We start from the raw sequence: 22,678 nt of genomic DNA, 5'->3' as shown, positions 1-22,678 counted from the left end.
TGTATACAAAGGTACAGATATAGGTCAATAAAACACACACACACACACACACATAAACACACATTCACAATCACATTTATGTGGTTTGCTTCCAATTCTACTATAGAAGTGGAAACACAAATTGAAAAGGTTGCCCATAATTGTAGCAAATACTCTCTAGAAACAAGCTCTTCAGAACAGCATATGGCACTTTAATTCAAATTCACTGTAGGGTAAGAAAAGTGCTTCACAATGGATTATAATGGAAAATAAATAGATATCTGAGGGTGTTTAAGTATAGGAAAATACTTTTGGATAAGGAGATACGGTATACTTAAACACATGAGCTACAGTGAATATGTTTCCCCTTTGGGGGGTGGGAAATCCTAGGAAAATTTTACTTTTATCATTACACATTTAAATGCACTTCTCTCCTTTAAATTCTGTTTTCTTACATTTATTCTTTCTATCTTTTTTATTTGTTGTTGTCACCAGGCTTATTTCTACGTGGTAAGGACATAGCACCCAGCCTCAGGAGGTGTTTATTCTGTCAGCCAATAACCAAGATTTGTGTGAATCCAATAATTGGAAACATAAAACCACAGTAACATAAGGTGGTTTTGTTTAAACAATATGTTTTCCTGGAATAAAAAGTGCAAGTGAGGGGCGCCTGGGTGGCTCAGTGGGTTAAAGCCTCTGCCTTTGACTCAGGTCATGATCCCAGGGTCCTGGGATCGAGCCCCGCACTGGGCTCTCTGCTCCACAGGGAGCCTGCTTCCTCCTCTCTCTCTCTTCCTGCCTCTCTACCTAGTTGTGATCTCTCTGTCAAATAAAAAAAATATTTTTTTGAAAAAGTGCAAGTGAAATTACAAGTATATTATTTAAGGTTTCTATACTTTTATGTTTATGTGAAAAGGGAGGTTGGCCTCTGCCTTACAACCCTGGCAGAGATGCTGTCTCTGCTCTGCTCTACTTCGGAAAGACACATTTACTTGGGGTAATTATAAGTATAATACATAGATGATGAGTTCTAATGATAAATCGCCACATAGCACTATACACCGCTCCAAACATTATGCTGACAGTAACCTGTGAGTGCAAAGAGAGATGAATATTTTCAAACTGGTTGAGAAAAAATATAATCATGGTAAATTGGGAACCGTCACCAAAAATACTCAAAAAACATATACAAAAAATATCTTGGGTCCAATTTTCTTTATGATATATTTAAGCTAGCAATATTAAAAAAAATACCTGTTACCCTGAATAAAACATAGTTTCCTAGGCCCTACTCTAGATTTAAAGAGTCAACATTTTGAACAAGATTGTTAATAGTATTAAATATTGAAAACCACTTAGCTAAATTCTGGGAGCTTATTATTATTAATACTAATATTATTATTTACAATTGCTGGGGATTTGTCACTGATTGTTCTAATCATAGACATTCCAAATAAAGTGTTGCACCCATTTCAGAAATGTATGTGAACGTTTTTTTCCTTTAATGGAAAAGCAAACAAACAAACAAAAAAACAGAAACAACAACAAAAAAAACTTTCTATTCTCTACAACCAAATTGTGACTCTCCAACTAAACTAAACCTAATCAGGCTGCCTTGGTGCCTCAGCCAGTTAAGAGTCTGCTTTAGCTCAGGTCATGATCCTGGAGTCCTGAGATTGCCTCCCATTGGGTTCTCTGCTCAGCGGAGTGTCTGCTTCTCCTTCTGCCCCTCACTTCACTTGGGCTCTCTCTCCCTCTCTCTCTCAAATAAATAAATGAGATCTTAAAAACAAAAGCACTTTCCTAATCAGATTCGTTAGAATATTATATTGCAACCTGTGATCCTACTTAGGATAGTAAGGTTAGAAATTTCACTCTTCTGTTCTTCTGATAATATAGACCTCAGGGATACTTTATTTATTTATTTATTTATTTATTCGTGATTCTGATCTTAAAGTGCATACATGGTCAGGCAGCTGAACTTCAAAAGTCTGTGAGGAAAGACAGCGGTGGTTAAGGTTCTGCTAATCAAGTAGGTAGTATTGAAATGTCAGTCAATGCCAAATGTGGTAATTTCTTCAGTTGGCTTGTCTTTTTAAGATACTTGCACAGAAGGTGCATATTTCTGCATTGACTGTTTGGAGCACGTAATATTGGTTTTCAGATCCGTTGTCAGTTGTTAACTCTCCTATTGCTTGAGCTTCAGGAAGCATCAGAGATGTTCTAACTGGGCTTGGTTACTGTTGACCATGACATTTCCAAAAATAATGCATCAAACATCTATGCAGCTATTAATTGTGGTTTTCTTACGGGCTGAGAAAAAGCTAGAAAGATGCTAGCAAGCACAACTGAATGCAATCATCATAGTTTCTACAAATTGATCTGATCTGATCTGATCTGATCTCTATCATTGGACTTTATCCTTGGTAGTTGAAGGCATGTAGATATTTCCTTATGTAGTAGAAAATAAAACCCGTGCAAATGCAATCACCCTATTGTAATCTTGGTATGGAAGGTATGGCAATTAAGTAATATTTTTAAATCTAGTTTTCATGTTTTATTCATGTGATTGTACCAAATAAAAAAGTACCTCCATTTTTCCATTTTATTCCTGAACAATACCATATCTAATTTCCTAGTACCCATGTGGAAGATTAGATAGATAGATATATGAAAAGTAAATGTAATACTAATGTCTTGATATTATTCCTTATATTTTAATAATGTTTGGACTGAACATATTTCTGGACTATGCCCTTATTGTTGTAATCTTATAATACGTCATTTGTTTTCCATTGTGGATTCTAGAAATGTTGGTTTTACTACATACCAATGTTTTTTAAGCTCTATGATTCAGTCTGTTTTGAAGAGAAAAAAATATATTGGAGACCACTTGGTTAATGAAGGTCATGGACATTTATCTAATGCGAAATATTTAAGGAGATAATCATTTATTATGAAAAAATACTGAAGTATTCAAAGATAAAATGTCACAAGTATAATGATCGGATGATTTATGGTAATAAGGCATTTACTTATCTGGTTTAGAGGTAATGATTTCATTATACAAAATTGAAAAACATAAAAAGGCATTTCTGAACCATAAAATATCATACAAAAATCATAAATACCTATTATTAGTATTTTGGTATATTTCTAAAATGAAAGTCACACACTATACTATATATAAACCTATACTATATATAGGTTTTAACAGGCTTTCTCCTGAAAACATATTACAGATAATTACATATACTCCCAGATTATGAATTTCAATTATTATATGTATCACAATTTATATGTATCACAATTTAAATTATTTATCTTGACTCTATACATGTTTCTGACATTTCCCTCCTATCATACATAATCAGATGAGAATCACAATTATAAAATGGTTTGTATGCTCTTTAGAGTTAATTCTTTGGATATATTTTTTGTTATATGGTTATTGCAACAAAAGGTTATTTGACAATTATTTTCAAATTACTCTTCAGAAAAGGGAGCAGCATATTAGGAAATCAGAAACAGCAGAGTTGCTTACAAAAACTTAATTATAAAAAACAGATATATTTTGATTTAATATATTCTCTACACAGGTGGTATTAATTGCTAATTTAATGTATTTAATTATATTTATTAAATTATATCTTATTCTAGGTTTCTCAGGAAGTGGAATCTGAACCAAACATCTCTGGTGCTGTCATTTCACTCATCAGAATCTTAGAGAACATAAGGTGTAACCAGGGAACGAAAGGACAAGAGGAGGGTAGCCCAATATAAAAGCACTTTATCAAAGTGGATGCCACTCTAAGTGAGCGATTGTCCCAACCACAGGCAAATATCACGGTAACCAGGAATACAATGTTTCACTTTCCTCCTTACACCACCCTACTTAAGCATAGGTAAAAGCCACACTGGTTGTGATGGCATTGAATGCCAGGTGTATCGCCACACACCTCCTTCACGGACATGCTTATTGCTCTTCTGCTTCTTACTTATTCAGGTACAAACACTTACCCTGAGCATCTGCTTTCTAGGATCATTCCTGATACTGCCTTTGCATAGGTTACGTACTAAGCAGAACTTAAACTAAATGACATGTATGCTGTTATTTTACTTGAATGTATAATTTAAAGGTGTAAGGGTCAGGATACAGTTTGAGCTGTTCACAGGGTTAGACATAAAATACATCTCAGGACTTACATTAGGAGAAGAGAAAAGGAGCAGGATTTGTCCTCTGGTTCTCATTTCCTATTCATCCAAGTTTCATCCTGCATGGCATGAAGCCCTCACGGTCTCAGAGTATGCATGCGTGGACACGAAGCAAGTTCTCACAATGATGCCGCAAGAAACCCTGGAACAAAAAGCTTTTGCCACTGAAGCACAGTGCGGAATCCCAGGTGGTGACTGGGGCAGTAAGTTGGAGCCATGGAGAGCTACCGACTGTGGCAACATCGGCTACAAGAGGTAAGTGAAGAAGAGAGGACCAGAAATGGCACAAGATGGGTCTCCTACAGGTGGTCTGCAAGTTGGAGAGTCTACACAGCAGAACCAAAAGTTGAATCCGGGCTACCCTATGCTGACTATGATTGATGTGCACTACTTTGTAAAATTTGAAAAATTTGTAAAGCTCATTCTGAGGCAGTCTCTATTTGGGTTGGAGTGGAGTGGTCCAGTTATACACCTGCATCATTAAAGATCTCTTTGAGGGCTATATTCCAAGCACTTGTGGAGAAAAGTGAGAATGATGGCTGCAATATAGAGTTCATTAAAAAAAAAAAAAAAATATATATATATATATATATATATGGCTTCCACAAACATGAGAACAAGATCTCCAGAAGAAATATGGGGGGTGGCAGAACAAAAGAAGAGCCTTAGTAGGAAGCCTTGGATGATGGCAGTAACATTTTAAGAGTAGGGTATATTCTCAAACAATATTATGTTAATAGATAGAGGAGTCCAGCAAACTACTAATCTGAATTTTCATTTTATGAACAAATGATGTTAGATAAGAGTTAAATCTCTCAGTATTCAGAGGACTAAAAGACAGAATCAGATCTTACAACTGGTGAGCGAGGATGTACTTAAATTTAATCAGTGTAAAGTTATGGGCAAAGGAGAAATGCCTTAGAGAAGGAGCCAAGTTTTAGCAGCCGCACCATCCTTGATGCATTTGCTCATAAAATAAAATAATCCATCCTGCTTTTGAGGCAAAACATTATATGATTAACAGAAGTAATCTGTTCTCTTGAAAATCCTGTTAACCATGATTTATATCTTACCATTAAAATTTCAAAAATTGTTTTTTATTGAGAAGTTCTCGCCAGACCTAATTTGGTCTTTTAGTGCATAACTATTCTATGTAGGTCAAGCAAAGAAGAGTACGTCTCTCCTTCTAGCATAACGATGAGAAAAATCTGCTTCAGCCTTGTTTATAATGAAGCTAGAGTGGAGCATTTATCATTCACCTCAGACCCCAGTATCGGTTGGAATTGGAATAGTTTTCAATGTAAGATTTCCCTAAATAAATGCAAATTCCCGTGGTGGTATCACAATAATATTTTTGTTCTTTTATTCTCGTTAAATAGCAATTCACATTGCTGTGAAATCATCTAAGAATAGGCTATCATGGCCCACTGCTGTGATGCTGGTCAGTCAGATGACTTAACCTGTCAACCTTCTAGCTACTAACCACATATATTTCTGCTAGAATCTAAAATATAGACTGCCACTACTCACATGTCCATGTGACATATTAACACAAAGAACAACAACAACAAAAAAAAAAAATAGAAGACACATTTCATAGAGAGAAGGCGTTGGCCAGTGTTGGTCGAGTCCCATGGGAAACAATGAGGGCGGCCAGTGCAGGTGAGAAGCGTAGGGAAAAGAAGCTGGAAGAGCAACTATGGCAAGCGGGACAGAAACACCTGGATTCTCTCCCCTGAGTGTTATTATCACATACTAAAAAAATTTTTTAAGCAAATGCATTCCATTTGACAATTATGTGTTTTCAATAAGTTTAAGTTCTCTTTCTTCTCTCTTTCCTTCAAAGTCTTAACTGTTAGATTTCCCATCCGCTAGTATACAGCTCACACTTGCTCACATTGTCTATTTGAAGTCTCCCCACTGCTCTTTTTCAGCCTAATTTTCACTCTCAGAAGTGGTAGCACAGGTAGAGAAACAGCCTACCATTTTGCCCTTTGGGGCATGGTTGTATAGCTCAGTGCCCTCCACTGCCCTTATCCACAAAGGACTGAGAATTTGCTAACGTCACCTGGAGCTAGAATGAGTGACTTCCCTGACAATCCACACTCCCATGTCACTCCCTTATTTGAGTGACCCTTCACACAGTCCAGGCACTTTTGGGGGAAGATAAGCAGCTGTCAAGGATTGTCATCCACCCCATGCTGTGGTTTTCAAGGAGCAAAGATTCCATTTCCCACTTGATGCAAATCTGAGAAGATTCCAGCTAGAAGCACTAAAGCTCGAGATGCCAAGAACTAGGACACAGTGGTCTTTTCTGCATAGAGAGCTGAGACTTTGAAGAAGAAAAGACAGTTGTGAAAAAGAGAAGGTAAAGGACAGCGGTGACAATGCTGGAGCCCCTGTGATCATTGGCGCTGTGAGACAGAGCCCAGCAAGCTTGCTGTTGTTCATGGTGATGTGATTCTGTGCTCACTGCACACTATTGCCTAATAAATGGTCTTGAGTTAGGGGCATCTTGGTGACCCAGTTGGTTAAGCATCTGCCTTTGGCTCAGGTCATGGTTCTGGGGTCCTGGGATTGAGCTGCACGAGCTCCCTGCTCAGCACAGAGACTCCTTCTCCTTCTTCCTCTGGCCCCTCCCTCTACTCCTGTCCTTGCTCGTTCTCAAATAAATAAATCTTTTTAAAAAAAAATACATTTCTTAGGCTTTATAGTCCATATATTAGCATAATAAGCATATATTAACATGATAAGCTGTATCAGATATTTGGAAAAGGATCTCTAAACTAAATTTAGCTTCCTCCCATTAGTTATAGAGAAATTATATTGATTAAAATTTTTTTATGAATCACCGGGATAAGTTGTTGTTATAATATTTTGAATCTCTTCCAGCTAACATTTATTTTAGCCAGAATAATCAAGTCCTAAATAATTGGCTTAAATGCACATAGTGTTCATTCAAAATCTCAAATACTTGGAAAATAGTGGGCTGCAAAGAAAAAGTTATTAGTAAAATAGTGAATTCATCAAACCATTACAACTATCATCCTATTTTCATTAACTGAGAGAATGATCCATCTTAATTTTAAGTAATATTTCATCTGTTTATGAGAAAAGCCTCATACCTTCCTTCACTCTCATGCATTTCTTCACTCTGCTTGAGATATATTTTGTTTCAAACCACTTGCATCAATTTTTATGTTAATAATTATATCATAACCTGTACTCCTTCTTATAACATATTAAATTAACATTCCAAAGTGTAACAGGCACACTGTTAAATAAAAGTATATGTTAGAGGAGGTCACTGAGAGGACATGGCCACTAGTTGACTTGCTAGCTGGACCTGGGCAATCAGAGGCTCCTCACCACCCCACCCTTCTCCTTAGAATTTGGGTACTGCTTGACTTCCCTGCTCCCCAAAGCTGCCCCAAGGACGTAGACTCGAGATGGTGAAGCAGTGTTGAGACCATCTGGATGGTATTTGTGACTGACCCCAGTTAAGACCACTTCAGAAACTTTTTAAAGATTCTGGTGGATGGGTGTGTAGGGATCTACTCTTCTCGCAGCTCCTAAGACAAGCCTCATATGTAAATTTCCTTGCTTGTTTCAACCTGCCACCTATCAATCTGGAGTGGTCTTTCTCTTTCTTTAGCTCTCCCTGGTTCTCTCCAGGGTCAGTTTCAGATTACACCTGGGAAATTTCTTAAGAGTTTGTGAATCAGCATTCGGTAAGCTGGCCAGGAGACCAAGGAAATGGACCTTGGGAGTGAGGTATCTGTGGGGGAGATCCCGAATTGGCCATTGGCCTCTGTGTGGGGAGGGGTGGCCCTTATGTCAGATGTGTGGACCACAATGTGAGTATGGGGATGCCCTGACGACACCGGTCAGTTCGATCTGCTTGTTGGAGGAAATTACACATAGCACCCTGCTGCAAAGGATAGAAGTATGTGGCTACCACAATGGGCTTACCTCTACAATGGGCACACCAGCAGCCACCCGTGCCTGACTAGAGGCTGAAGCTTGAGTTAGCAAACTGGAAGAAAAGCTGACATTAGAGAGGGATCCGGAGGTGTCCACTACTGTATTAGATTCAGGGCTGGCAGACCAGGTGAGAGAGCAGGATGACAAGTCAGAGATTAGGTCAGGGATTAGTGTACAGTTTGCAAAGTTAGGAGGGCGCATATGCCAGGGAGTAGGGTTATAGCACTTGTGATTAAGCCTCACTGGTACACTAAGAAGTGGATTCTCTGGGAAAGTGATGGGAGTGAAGAGGAGTATGTTGTGGTAATTAATAGTGAAATGGATGAAATACCCCATGCCCTCCTACCCCAAATATATAAGAAAAACAAAAGCACTGCAATAGCAACCCCAGGCAGTGGGACACCCCCGATTTAAGAAACATTCACGATGAGAGACAATACTCCCACTGATTATTCAGATAGCTGCTAAGTTCCAGAAAAAAGGCCAGAGGAAGTATCCAGACTTGCTAAAGGCAGCTTTGGGATACTGGAGGTGGTAGTAGTTCTCTGACCAGGTGAGAGGCAGAGAAAACGAGAAACATCTCCACACACCCTGCCCTCCGGCAGCACCTATGTGGGGTTTGGGGGATTCAACCTCCCTTATGGACTGGATTTTTCTAGTCTGCTGTGGGGCTTGGCCCAACAAGGGGAATCTACCTGAGCATGTGGGAGCCTGGAAACTTATAGAGGAGGCACAACACATTTTTAAGGAGTTGAGAATGAACCAGAATGTTTATACCTTTGTCTTCGAAGGCCCTGATTGGGCTGTATTTACAGCAAGAATGAGAACCGAGATTCTCCTATCAATCCCCAACAAGCAGTATGGGATGCTGGTATCCATACTGAGCCCAGTTGTGGGACAGACATTCACAATGCTGAGCGATCCATTGCTGATCTAGGCTATCCCAATCGCCTGTAAAAAGTCTGGTAAAAATAACCCAGAAGAAAATGTGGTTTGACCTCATTGCTTTAGTGATCCCATGTGAAGAGATGACTAACAAACCAATACTGTGTTGGTTGGGCTGTGGGAAGCATTAAAACCTGAAAAAAAGTTCAGACCTTCCCCATTTGCCTCTATCATCCCTGATGCCTCACATGCTCCAGCACAGGCCTCAGAGATATAGTCCTATTCAGAGTGAGTGCCTCCCATAGCCTGAGTATAGGATGCAGGTCAAGAGTGTCTCCTGGTGAGGGGCATTGGAGATGATCAGAGACTTCATGTCAAGGTCTCTATTTACTGGTACTCCAGAAATAAACAAGGGTAAGAGCTCTGGTGGATCCTGGAGTTGAATGTAGTCTAATATAGTCACCCTCAGAAACTTTCTGGCCCCCTCAGTGTCACTGATGCTTACAGAGACAAACAGTTACGGTCAGGAGGGTCCTTTTGACACCAAAAACTGGGCATACACCCAATAATGTGTAAGACCAGAAAACATATTGGACATTGATATCCCACAAGGTCAAATTCTGCAAACCTCTATCAATGAATTCCCTCTCTGGGGTAAGCAGTTAAACTAGTGCTGAGGGGAAGCACCAACTGTGTAGAATGGTTACTGTCAAATAATACAAACTGCCTAGAGGACGTAAGAAGTCAGGGAAACCATCCAAAAACTGATTAAAAAAAAAAAAAAAAAAAAACAGATGGCTCATGGTGGATGACAGTGGATTACCAGGAACTAAGAAGGGGGCAGAAACCCTATAACCCCAGAGGTAACAGTGTCTAGCAATGTGCATGGTACTCCTTTATGTAGAGCCTCTCACATATCGACCTGTGCAGCAGCCAGTGGGCTGAGCTCAGAGAAGTGTGGCTAGTAACTACTCATGAGTCTTAACCCTATATGCTAAGAGTTAGACTACTCTAAAAGGATTAGCCCTCAAGTTGGGCAATAGAAAGCCAGGGGGGTAGATGATCATAAATAAGTCCCTATGGGGGCAAAGTATGTGGAAAGACATTTGGGTCCATCCATAAGAAACTAAGGCAGTTCTCACTTTTTCATGTCCCAGTGCATAAGGGAACTGGACACCCCCTGGTTTTAGGATGCTGATGTTTTAGCTCAAGTATGAGTGTATCTACTGACCCTGAAGTAGGTATTGCAGATTGGATGCATAGAAATAGTGGCCTCCACATGCCCATGTAAGATGGCACATTGCCAACAATGCTGGATTGCTCTTGAGGCATAGTAATTTGGTTTATGTAATAACACCTTGTCTAGTGTGTTCTAAACAACACCCAAGACAATTGCCAAAAGAATCTGGGGCTATCCATTAGAGTTCTCAGCTGATGTGGGATTAGTAAATTAATTATATTGGCCCCCTGTCTCTGAGTGAGGTTTCTAAATATGCCTTGGTTGTGGACACTAACATTAGACCTAACCCAAGTTTTCCCCTGTCATCATACTAACTAGTCTGCTATTATTAGGGGGTTAAAGAAACTGACATTGGGTATGGATACCCTTACTGAACACAAAGTGATTAGGAATCACATTTTAAAAGCCATAATGTGCAAGACTAGGTAAAACAACATGCCATTGAATGGAAGTTCCCTCTCCCCTATGACCCACAAGCAGCAGGGTTAGTAGAAAGGAAAAATGGAATATGAAAGCAGTAAATTAAATTGTTCACAGGTAAAACCACCTTGGCTGGGCAAACAAAAGTATTGTCTCAGGCTTTAATACATTTGAATGACCAACCAGCAGGGCCCGTTTGCCCCTTATGCCAGCCTGGGGACCCTTGCTGAGGCACACAACACCATATAGGTGTGGAAGGCACAGAGAACAGCCATCGCCTCAGTTCTCATCATGGATCGACATGCTACTGAGAACACGGAAGTGTCACCACCCTTGGAAAAGGAATTATCGACTGACATTTGCAATGGAATGTCCCACCAGGATGGATGGGTCAATTCTGTCCCTGGGTGAGAGGGAGCTAGTCTTCATTGGCATCTTGTTGTCCTGCTGCAAGACAGACCTGTTGAAACATGCTGTGCTTGGAATGAAACATGCACCATCAAAAGAGAGAAGATAAGGGTCCTGGTCTGGCATGTCGGGCCTCCAGTCCAACTCCTCAGCCTGGCAGTTCTGCCTCCCTTGGCCAACAATGCTGGTATACACAGATGGGTCAAATTCCTAAATCTCCAGCCATATCACCATCTAAAGGTCAGGTCACAAGTGTAACTTTTGTAGAAGAGGAAGACCTTCGCATACAAGTTTCTATCACATTATCACATGTCTTTTCTGTCTTAGACATTTGCTGCTTCTGTGATATTCTATCACCTGATGGAAATACCTTCCTGCAGTGGGTCCACTCATATTACTGATGAAATGATCTGTTGAACTTTTGGATATGGTGGCAACTGCTCCCATACTCTAGCTCCTCAGGATTGCTATGTTGGGTATCGCCTCTCCAGGGACCGGACCAGAAAGCCCTTAAGTAGTATGTTAAAGAAAAATAAGTTAGGACTAGTACTCTTATTAGTTCATCTGGTTTATCAATACTGATCCAGAAAGCTGGTCTGTAGCACATAGTATTAATAACACAGGACATGGGTGTTCTTCCTCTGCCAGATAAACTATAAAGGCAGTCTATCAAATTGCTGACTTGAAAGGTCCTAGAAATACCACCATTGGAGCCATGGGTGGCTATGTTCAGGTTTGGGAATGACTTACTCCATGTTATTGTTATTTGGGCATCTGGGCATTCCTATGTTGAGAATAGAAAAATCACTCTGAACAGAATCAATCTAATTATACTGGAAACATGGGATGGATATCACCGTAGTCATACTGTCACATTAAGGGAGACTAACTGATTTGGCATTGACTGGTTGCACCACACAGGTATTTATTTGGTGGCACTAAATGGAATCCAATGCTTGTGAGGAAAAATATGTGGTCTCCATCTGAGTGGTTGGACCATCACACCCTCGGTTTTTCCTTGTTGCGGAGATGAAATCGCTCCACAGTAATAGCAATGGCTATCCAAACTCTCTCTTTAAAGCCAGGTAGGCATATTCTGTCTTTCACTGGCATGATCATTTGGCCACCACCTTTGTTCTCTCCACTGGCTTAGTGGATGTTATAGCACATACAAAACTTACCAGATTTACTCATCAAGCTTTGAGTAATAGCCAACAAATTCCATCCTTATTGAAACACTGAAATGCCTCTAACGAGAAAAGCTGTCCCCCAAAATAAGATGAGTTCACAAGGTGACACATATGCCATCACCCTAACCGAATGTTGCCTATTCATCCTTGATGAGTCTGCTAATTTATTATCTTTATTAAATCACATGAGGATACCTATGAATGTCATGACTGATCCAACACTCAGCCTGGGGAATTTAACAAATCAGTGGTTCAGACGCTGGATCTTGGTTGAAAAGGTTATCACTAATTTTGGAAATCATTGTCTTAATCCATATTTTCTCTTACATGTGCCTCCAATGCAGCCAGATAGCCAATTCTATACTAATAAATCCCCTTGCTGACTGCTCAAGGCACATTTTGGAAAAGGGGGCATGTAGGATTATAAGAGCCAGTCATGAAGGATAGAGTGTTGAAGGAGATTGTGAAGAGGAAGTGACAGCCAGTTGACCCTTGAGCTGGGCCCAGGCAATTGGAGGCTCCTCATCACCACCCCTATCCTTGGAATGTGGGTTCTGCTTGCCTTCCTTGCTCCCAGAAAAGTTCTCTAAGGATATAGCCTTGTGATAGTGTTGTGGTATTAAGGCCATGTGGACAGTATACATGACTGAACTCAGTTAAGACTTCTGTATAAACTTTTAAGTTTGGAAAGCAGGTGAAGTGATCTATTTGTCTTGCTGCCATCCAAGATAAGCCTTGTTTTTAAGTTTTCTTGCTTGCTCAACTTGCAGCCTACCAACATGGAGTGGCCTGCCTCTTTCTCCATCTCTTCCTCCTCTGAATGCAGGACCTATTTCCCATTACCTCCTAGGAGCTTTCAAATCAACAGTGTATCCTATGCTATTTTTCTAGATAGGAAACAAAACAAAACTATGAGAACAAAGACTTCTTACTGTGATACTGGATTATGCAATAAAATACATCAAAGCAAAGGGAGAATTATCCCTTCCTTGTGTAGTAGAATAGCTACTAGGAAGGATTTGATCCAGTAATCTGATCATGTGCTCATCCTTGAATGGATCATAGAGGTAAGCAGTGGGGGCCAGGGTGTTGGCACCTTGATTGACGGTTTACTAGAAGAATAACCTGTTCAATGAATGTAAAAGTGCTCTAATAAATAGAGGGTGATTTATACATACACGGATGTGAGAGGCAAAAAGGTTGGATAGCCAAATGATAATGGTGGTGTTTAGTCAAGTGACTTAATCACCTTGTGTCAGAACCAATAGTCTATCTACAAAGTTCTACAAGAATATAGACTGTTGACCACCACCACCATGAAGGACTGAAATAGCACATTACCTTAATGAGTAAATACTACATTACAAGTTAGAAGAAACATTTCACGGAGACAGAGCACTGGTGCCTCAGATAAGAACACCAAGTACAATTCATGTTGTGTAATAATAGGGAAGAACCCAAAACGAATGTAGAGGTGGAGCCAAACAGGGATGGCAGGAGGGAGCAGTACCCAGAATATGACTGGAGTAGAATTAATTGTTTCAAGGAAACGAAGATTAAGAATTCCACAAATCTATGAATGTAAATGAGAATATAGGTACATATTTTGTGATAGAATAAGAGCCCAATTTTAACTGTAGAGAGAATAATTTAAATAGGACAGTAAAAGAGTTTCCTCAGTATTTAAAGTGCTTTCTGAGTCACCAGGCAGCACTGCATTTTGTATTTCTTAGAGGACAGAGCATATACTTGATGCAGGCTCTTTCACTCATGGGGTCGGTGGCAAAGTTAATATTCTGGGTTTAGACAGAAAGAGTCCAGAATAGTTTGATCAAATAGGATAAGAAGAGAGGGTCATCTACTCAGTAACTCATTTGTCCAACTGAATTCTCTATATATCTATTATCAAAGTATATATATAGATAGATGATAGATAAATAAGTAGATAGAGGTATATATCTATATATATGGGAACATAGAGTTGAGGCCAACATACTTTCCTTCAATATCAAATATCAAAAAACATACTGTAAGGAAAGTGGATGAAACACATCAAATAAGACATTTCTATGGCTTTTTGTTTTAAGACTGCTTTTCTTTCATTCTATTTGACCTTACATCTCATAGTCACAACATTGCCATGACCAGCAAATGGTCCTTTTTTATTGCTACAATCATTGAGGCTATACCATATGCTTTCTAACGGATGAACATGAAAAAAGTAAAACTAATCATTTAAATTAGTTTCAGGGATACTGTTCTTGGCATAGAACAGACTTCATGAATCTTTTGCAGCTATTTCAACTCGTAATGTACCAGCTTCTGTAGACTTAACTCTCAACCTATCCTATATTTTCTTGACCTTGAACACTTATTAACATTTTATGATTCTAGAATAGTACTTACTCTATAATAACCATGCTCTTTTATGATCTATTATAATAATAGATTATACAATTATTTTATAGGATGATATATTAAAATCCTCTGAATTTTTAAAAAGCTTTTGAGCACAATGTGAATAAGTCTAACAAGATAAAAGAAATGACCTAGTTACATTTGCTTAAACTTGGGCTTATCTCAACAAAAGGGATACCTAACTCAGCAAAATCCATCACCAAAATGACCCCTCCTCTCTAGTCCTTCTGGATAGGCGACCCTCTATCTTCAGGCTGATAAGAGGAACTAGTATCTCTGTTTCTGTAGAGAAATCCTTCCCTCTTATCTCTATCCCAATAATTAACACACCAATATAACACAAACATTAACTTTCTTTTTGTTTTAAATATTTCATTGCAAAACAAACACCAGAGCCTCTTAACTACACTTAGCCGTTTTATGTTAACATACTGCCATTAACACTGAATTTCAGTCATCACTATGAAATAAGCATAAATCTTAGAAGTCAAAAAAGAATCTTTTTTGAGTTTTGTGGTTTGGTTTCAGGAGAGTGAAATTAAGTAGGTTTGAAGCCATCTCTGGAGAAAATGGAGCAATAAAGCTGTTAATCATGTTTGTGGCAAGCAGAAATGCAAAACCTCTAAAATTATCGGAAGACTTACATCTAAATGAACATAAAGATGAAATAGATAGAGGTGCATAAAATATTCCAGGGACTTTTTACTATTATGTTCATTAGAGTTCCAGCTTAATGCATGCTTTATTGCCCAGAAATTCATTTCATTTGCATTTTAACTGGGTTTTAGTCAAGTTAATCCTTTTTCTTTCCTTGCTAAGAAACTATTCAGCAACTACAGCAAAATACTGAAAGAAGAGAAATTGAAACAGCCTACTTACATCAAAACTTACATTTGTCAGAGTTCACTGAAGAAAAGACCAAGTTCACTAGATGACATTATTTTAAAACCAAGGAGTATCTTCTGTATTATGAAGTTTAGCTGTTAGATGAGAAGCAATTATATTCATTTGTGCTAAAGATTTAATATCAAGGGAAATTTCATAAAAATCAACATCTCATTTTTACAGGAGCCAAAGCGATAGAGCAGTCACATATTTAGAAACATGCAATTAATTTTCATCACAAATTTCAATATGTAATACCATGCATCATTTAAACAGCTGTGTAAATAAATAACAGTTTAACTTGTATTTTGAAAGTGCAAGCAGTCAGTGCAGTAATATGTTGGCCTAACAGAAAGAGAAAGTTATTTTTCCATCATGAAAAAAAGTAAATTCATTTCCTAAATGCTAAAGATTGTAAGTTCCACCCGGAAATAAAATAGTTTGTCCACGTGACAGCATATTGAAAAACAAAGTGATGATAACCTTAAGCAAAATCAAGGCAAACCAACATCTTGGCAAATCCCAAAGAAAAAGAAATGGAAGAAAAAGAAAAATCAGTAATATGGGGACAAATAAAGTCTTCAGACAAAAGGGAACTTGCTTTATTATTTATTTTGAAATATTTAATCACATAAGATAAAATAGAATATTTTGAGCAGCATTACCATCCCATATCTGTTGAGAATCATCTCAAAGTTTTCTTTCCGTAAAATTTTCTTTTAAGGTTTTGCTGTATCTCAAGGAAAGCTCAAAGTGTATTTTCTCCATCATTAAAATTTGAGAGATAAAATGCCTGGCTTGTTCTGACTTTCATACCTTACTTACCTAAGCCATCATTTCAACTTTGAGATGTCTTTTTGTAAAGCTTTTGACAGCAGATCATCTGTGTGGAAGGATTGTTGCTGTTAATTACTGTATTTGAAAAAAGTTGTTTTTATTTTGTTTTGTTTTGTTTTGTTTTAAGATTTTATTTATTGATTTGACAGACAGAGATCGCAAGTAGGCAGAGAGGCAGGCAGAGGGGATGGGGAAGCAGTCTCCCCACCGAGCAGAGAGCCTGATGTAGGGCCCAGGACCCTGGGATCATGACCTGAGCCGAAGGCAGAGGCTTTAACACGGAGCCACCCAAGAGCTCCTGAAAAAAGTTTTCCAACTATGCAATAAATGTAGTTTGGTGGAAAACCCTACATTTGTTTCAGGCCTATCATTGCCTGAAGAAAATGGAACAAAATGGTTTTGAATGATTAACTGACGTTAAACAGAAACCCATGTTTTCACCCTCTCCAACCCTCCTGATTTGTGCTAGATATAAAAATAAAGACTCATATGAGGGAGTGGTGATGCAACATGGGGGCTTAAGTGGGTAGGAGAAGAATCCATGAAACAAGATGGGATAGGGAGGGAGACAAACCATAAGTGACTCTTAATCTCACGAAACAAACTGTGGGTTGCTGGGGGGAGGGGGGTTGGGAAAAGGGGGGAAGGTTATGGACATGGGGGAGGGTATGTGCTTTTGGGTAAATTGGAAGGGGAGATGAACCATGAGAGACTATGGACTCTGAAAAACAGTCTGAGGGGTTTGAAGTGGCGGGGGGTGGGAGGTTGGGGTACCAGGTGGTGGGTATTATAGAGGGCACAGCTTGCATGGAGCACTGGGTGTGGTGAAAAAATAATGAATACTGTTTTTCTGAAAATAAATAAATTGGAAAAAAAAATATAAAGACTCTAAAAGAAAACAAAGCCACTCCCCTTTAAGAATTAAATGATCTTCATGACCCAAAGGAATTCTAGTGCAATCCTGATCTTCTGGTAAAACAGAGTCCTTACTCTTAGTCCTAAACTCTATCCCTCCTGAGAAGCTGGTGGAAGCATCTATTTATCTAAGTGAAAGTATCACCAACTTAATTCATGGAAAGATAAATGTCGAATTTATTTTAAAAATGCATTTATCTTTGCTGAAGTGTTTATGATACAGGGGTGAGTTCCACGTAAAATCTACAAAATCATCTTAGTATAGGTCCATTATTAAGCTAATTATCATAAAATTTTGATTTATAAGACCTTAAAACCACATTACTTAACTTCAAGTTTGTTATATTTTTAAATTGTATCTATCTAATCTATTCATCTATTTATTGGATTAGCAATTTATATGAGGTTTGCGTTCACTTTTATTTGCAAATGTTGGTTGACACTTTAGCCTATTGTCTCACAACCTTCTACAAAATAAAAATGTATTAGCTAATATTATCCTCATATATTTTTTAATACGGGAGATTGAGATGAATTGATAAGATAAGCACACTTTTTATGAGATAAGAACAGAAACAGAGAGAGGCAGAGACAGAGAACAAAGGTACAGAAATCAAGTCAGGAATAATAAAAGAGAATATAGGGGCGCCTGGGTGGCTCAGTGGGTTAAGCACCTGCGTTCGGCTCAGGTCATGATCCCAGGGTCCTGGGATGGAGCTCTGGTTAGGGCTTACGCTCAGTGGGGAATCTGTGCTCCTTCTGCCCCTTCTCCCTTACCTCTTCTCCCTTCACCTCCCACCCCTCCCACCCCAGCTCCTGGTCTCTCTCCCACTTGCTCTGTCTCTCTCAAGTAAAGAAATAAAATCTTTTAAAAAAGAGAGAGAGAGGATATAAACAAATTGCACCAACATTTGAAAATGTGGGTGTAATGGACACATATCTATTAAAGAAAAAACCTAAAAATAGATGAAAAAAGAAATAGAAAACCTGAAAGTGATAAGCCTATTAGAATTAAAGAAATTGTAGTAGTAATCAAACACACACATAGCTCAGATGATCTTGCCACTAGGTTTTATCAACCATTTAAGGTGCAACTAATTCTGAAATTTTATAAATCATTCTGAATAGTTGAAAAAGAGAAATCATGCTCCTTGACATTTTATAAATGTAGCAAAATCTTTTATACCAGATACTAATAAAAAACAGTTTGAAATAAGATAATTACAGTATAGTAACACTTATGAACAAATGTGAAACTAAACTCTAAAAATATTGAGAAACTAAATCCAACAATGTACTTTAAGTATAGTACATTTTGGCACAGTTTGATTCAATATCCATAATGGTGGTTTTAGCAACTACCTACCACTGTTATAACTGGTACAACTTGTGGATAAAGCTGTACACTTTAGGTTTTAACTTTTGAAAAAATTTTTAAATATTTGCTCATCAATATTTGTGATAAATATTCTCATTCTCAAAATATTTATGTTTAAATTACCCAGTATAAGGAAATAGCATAGAAATAAAACATATTTATTTAAAAAAGACATGCTTATATCTGTATCTATACATCAGTGTATTTGTATAAGAAAATATATGCATTAAATTTTCAATCATTTTACAGGTTTTCATAACATTTAGTAATCACTGCTGAACTTAATATACATTTCAGTCAGCATCATATATGGAAAATAAAATGAATCCCCTGAAAATAAAATCATCCTATAAAATCTGAGTTATATTCAGGAAATTTCTAAGTTTTCTTTAAATCCTGTTTTCTGTTGAAAAAAATCACCCTATAATAATTACCACTCAAAATATCATTCACATAATGTTTACAAAAATGTTATTACTAAAATTAATGATTTATAGTAGCATATCAGAAAGAAAAATTAAATAAACTTCTAAAATTACAGCACAAATCCCAGTTTTTCAAGGAGAAGACATTATCCAAATTTGAGTTCAATAGAGATATTTCCAAGATCCATGGAAATGGGTCACCTTTATTGACATTTACACCATGTTAGTAAGAGGTAATTGGGTTTATGAATACTAATATTATGCTCCTAGTTATAAACAGACATGAACAAACACAGACATCTCCAAAGAAGGCCTGCCCTTACATTATTTATCACATAGGGAGTTAAAACAGAGGTCTCATTTTCTTCGGGAAGGTAGATATTGCTAACATTAATCTGAATTCCTATTTCTGCCTCTTAGATATAGCATTAAAATAAATGCTTCCTCACTTGGTAAAATGCATAAGAGGAGTCGGTGTTGATAAAAAATGGACACAAAGACTTTGGGGAAACATGCCTTTCCAATAGTTTACTACCACAAACATTTAGTGATTGCATCAATTTGTTTATAATTCAGCTTTTCTTTTTCTTTTACAAAGAGATTGATGAATTTATTAGCAACTAGTTTTGCCAAATCAGCAACTGACATCACCATTGTTTTATGCATAAACTACTATTTTTAAAAAAAAATTTTATTATTTTCAGCGTAACAGGATTCATTGTTTTTGCACCACACCCAGTGCTCCATACACTCCGTGCCCTCTCCAATACCCACCACCTGGTTCCCCCAACCTCCCACCACCCGCCCCTACAAAACCCTCAGATTGTTTTTCAGAGTCCACAGTCTCTCATGATTCACCCTATTTTTAATAAAGATTTAATTTATTTATTTGAGAGAGAAAGAGGGAGAATGCGAGAGAGAGAGAGAGCATGAGAGGGGAGAGGTTAGAGGGAGAAGCAGACTCCCTGCCAAGCAGGGAGGAGGATGCAGGACTCAATCCTGAGACTCTAGGATCATGACCTGAGCCAAAGGCAGTTGCTTTAACCAACGAGCCACCCAGGCACCCCACACATAAACTACTTTTAAAAATCTTGGTACATGGTGCCTGGGTGGCTCAGTGGGTTAAGCCTCTGCCTTCTGCTCATGTCATGATCTCAGGGTCCTGGGATCAAGCCCCGAATCAAGCTCTCTGCTCAGCAGGGAGCCTGCTCCCCCCTGCCCTCTCTGCTTGCCTCTCTGGCCACTTGTGATCTCTGTTTGTCATATAAATAAATAAAATCTTCTTAAAAAAATATCTTGGTGCATGTAGTGTTGTATTTTATAGTCCAAGTCCTCTGAAAACTTTTACGAATAGATAAGTTACAGTATAAAGTATTGGAGAAATCAATGGTCACTCTGAACAAAATTTCAGAACATTAATATCAGACTTGATTTTATTGTTTTTAAATTTATAGGTGGTACTAGAACACCTGAGCAATAAAGAACAGTAAAATATTTAAGAATGTGCTAAATTATGTGCAATATAATTATTCCAAGTCCAAAATTAACTATATAAAATTCAATTATAAAGGAATATATTTTTATTTTGATTTTAATTTTTACTAAATTAAATATAGAATCATATATAATGTTGATATTTATTGTTTAAAGTTTCCAAGGTTGACCTAGAAGTAGCTTCTTGACTCTCGAACCTCTGTTAGTCTGAGCTTACTCGCCTCCACTCCAGCCTTCACCACATCCATCAAGGTAACCCAAAAATCCTATAAGGTGCACACCTCCAACCCCATACCTTTGGTAGCTGCTTGTGCAGGTGCGCACCTGGCACCCGCACCAGCTCCCTAGTCTTTTCCCACATGGCCAGGAGTGGCAGCTTCAGGGGTATCCTGTCCCCAGCATGACATGATTGGGAGATACGGTGGGGCCAGGGGTATGGGGGGCATCACAGCTATCTCAGTGAACCAGAGACTTCTGAGCCCCCTTAAGCTGGGGGTGAACCCCAATATCCAGGCTGTGCATACCCAAGAGAAGGAGAAGATTAAGACCCTCAACATCTTTGTCTCCTTCATCAACAAGCTGCGGCACCTGTAGCAGCAGAACAAAATTCTGGAAACCAAGTGCAGCCTCCTTAGCAGCAGAAAACAGCTCAGAGCAACATGGACAACATGCTCCAGAGTTCCACCAACAGCCTTTGGCTGCAGCTGGACACACTTCACTGGCCAGGAGAAGCTGAAGCCAGAGGTGGAGCTTGGCAACTTGCAAAGGCTGGTTTAGGACGTCAAGAAGAGGAGGAGATCAAAGAACATGCATACATGCAGAATGAATTAGTCCTCATCAAGAAGGATGTGGATGAAGCTTACATGAACCAGGTAGAACTAAAATCCCGCCTGGAAGGGCTGACCAATGAGTTCAGCTGAAGGTATGTATATGAAGAGGAGATCCATGAGATGTAGTCACAGATCTCAGGCACATCCATGGTGCTGTCCATAGACATGGACATGGACCGCAACATTGCAGAGGTCAAGGACCAGTAGGAGGACATCACCAACCTCAGCTGGTCTGAGATTGGGACCAAGTACCAGATCAAGTACAGTACTCGAAGTTGCAGACATTGGCTAGGAAGTACCAGGATGAATTTTATTGCACAAGGATAGAGATTTTTTTATATGAACCATAACATCAGCCAACTCCAGGATGAGACTGAGGACCTCAAAGGCCAGAGGGCTTCCTTGGAGGCAGCCATCGCTGATGCTGAGCAATGCAGTGCAGGTAGAGCAGTGCAGGTAGACGGTTGTTAATGAAGCCAATGCCAAGCTGACCAAGATAGAGGCCACCCTGCAGCGAGCCAAGCATGACCCTGCAGAGAAACTGCACCAGTACCAGGAGCTTCTGAACATCACACTGGTCCTGAACATGGGGCTATCGGCCACTTACTCCAAGCTGCTGGAGAGGGAGGAAAGCCTGTTGGAGTCTGAGATGCAGAACACGAGTATCCATACTCAAGTCCCCAGCAGCTACTCAGGTGGGCTGAGCTCAGCTTATGGGGATCTCATGAGCCCTAGCCTCACCTGTAACCTGAGCTCTTTCCAGCCCAGGTTCCTCTCTAGCAGAGGCTCCAGTTCCTTCAGCCCATGTCAGCTCCTCGCAGGCTATGGCTGTGAGGAAGATAGTCACCCACAAAGGGAAGCTTGTTTCTCAGTTGTCTGATGTCCTGTTCAACATTGCAACACTGTTCACTGTTCAACAGTGAACAGTCGCTGTGGTCTCTCTCAGCCTCCCTGCTTCTGTGGATGCCATAGAGCCTCTGAGGGAAGGAGCTGTTCAGGGGAGAGTTGGGAACAGGAAACCCACCTGAGGGGCTTAGCCTCAGTGCTCAGCCTACCCTTGGAGGAACTCTACTGCCCTGGCTATCCCTTCTTGCCCATGCCCACAGCTAAAAGCCAATTCAAATGTCTTTTCCCAAATAAAGCTTCAGATGGCTCTGCCAATATCATTCCCCCAT

General features: G+C 39.0%; 1 pseudogene; it reads left to right on the top strand.

Annotated features, from left to right (window-relative positions):
- LOC122895773 overlaps positions 1–22,426 on the top strand; it is a 42,329-nt pseudogene extending 19,903 nt beyond the window's left edge.
- The last annotated feature ends 252 nt before the right edge of the window (positions 22,427–22,678 follow it).

This window comes from Neovison vison, chromosome 1 (assembly GCF_020171115.1).
Source record: "Neovison vison isolate M4711 chromosome 1, ASM_NN_V1, whole genome shotgun sequence".
In the NCBI taxonomy this organism is placed as follows: Eukaryota; Metazoa; Chordata; class Mammalia; order Carnivora; family Mustelidae; genus Neogale; species Neogale vison.
Note: the sequence above shows the minus strand (reverse complement) of the source record. Positions and strands in the feature narration are given on the sequence as shown.